The sequence below is a fragment of the Empidonax traillii genome, unplaced genomic scaffold (assembly GCF_003031625.1).
Source record: "Empidonax traillii isolate 1590-97213 ecotype Southwest subspecies unplaced genomic scaffold, ASM303162v1 scaffold1736:size66746, whole genome shotgun sequence".
NCBI lineage: Eukaryota > Metazoa > Chordata > Aves > Passeriformes > Tyrannidae > Empidonax > Empidonax traillii.
Window position 1 is genome coordinate 24,037 of NW_020956929.1, and position 1,562 is coordinate 25,598.

A 1,562-nucleotide genomic window follows, 5' to 3' on the forward strand; every position below is an offset into this window, starting at 1 on the left:
AGAATAGCTGTCGTGGTAGGTTCGAAATCCGCAGTGGAGTTCTGAGCCCATCCCTTCTTTTTGTAGGAGTAAGAGGATGTAAATGTTGGGGAGCACTTGTGGTAGGGAGGGCAAGGACTGGTCACCCTCAGGGGGGCCTTGGGCTGCTCTTCCCACTGGGAATATGGATGGTGGTTGATGGGAAGGGACGCATGCCCTGGGAGCAACTCAGGAAAACGAGGTGCTCCCCATCAGCCACGTCCTGGGGCTGAGGGAGGGAGAAGGGGAGAGGTGGGAAAGGAGGCAAGGAGACGGCCAAGGGTTGGCCTGAAGAGCTTCTGCAGATTCAAGATTGGTCTGAGGAGCTCAGGATACGGTCTGAAGAGCTTTCCCAAATCCACGGTTGAGATGGAGAGCTCTGAGTTCGGGGGTTGCTCTGAAGAGCTTCTCCAGGTCCAAAGGTTGCTCTGAAGAGCTTCTCTGACTTTGGGGTTTAGTCTGAAGAGCTCCAGATCCAAGGATTGGTCTGAAGAGCTTCTCCAGAGCGTGGTGGTGTAGGAAAAGAGAGCGTCTGGTTGATGGGGACAAGTCTTCAAGGCAGGACGAGGGGAAGGTGTGTGGCTTCGCCCTTCACCCCGTGTCACTGGCAGGGCTGAGACCAAACTTAAGGGATTGAGGTGCCCCCTCCCATTCCTTGGGCTCTGAGACTTCCAGGAGAAATGTCCATCCAGGCACAAACACCAGCACCGTGGAGAAGGGCCGGAAGGGGTGGGAATTCCGGCTGCTCTGCCGGGATGGCGGGGGGGAGATGTGGGAGGAGAGGAAGCAATAGCAATAAACACGTCGCCTTCCTCCCAGGAAGCACAGGTGGGAGCAGGGAAGGCATCCCCAGGTGACATGGGGCAGGGTGAGGGGACAGTGGTCACACACAGGGGGGATTTTGGGGGGGTTGGCTCAGCCAGGGACACGGGGACACAAAGATGTGTCACCTCGGGGTGTCCCAGTAGAGCAATAAGTTGTCTCGAGGGCAGCAGAGGGAGTTTGTGTTTGCAGACAACTTGTGGCCGGTTTAGTTTTGAACCCTTCTCACTAAACCCAGCTTAGAAACGAGGGTTTGCTTATTTATTTCTCTTTTCCAAGGTGAACACTTGGTTGGGTTCTGGTTTTTCCCTCAACTTGCCAAAAATGTTCCCTGTTGGCGACTGTGCCGCCCCTTGGGCTCCGAGGCTGTCAAATCCAGAGCCTTTGGAGAGGTCAGGTTTGGAGCTGGGGATGGGAATCCCTCAGGGCACTGCCTGTCCTGGGTTTCCAACCCGTGTGTGGTGCTGAGTCAGAAGTGGGTGCTCCGCTTTGGTCGTGCCTGGATCAGGTCTCCTGATGGACCCGAGGGCTCTGGAGGGTCACCTGGACCCTCCGTGGTGGTGTAGAGGTCAGGCTGGAGGGTTTTTTGGAAGAGAAGTTGACTTGTTGTTGTTGTTTTTGGTGGTGTCACCCAGCTTGGCTTCTGCTGCCACTGGGAGGAGCTCCTGGAGCTCCTTGAGCACGGACCAGATGGGGCAGGAGCAAGCTTAGGGATCCAGGAG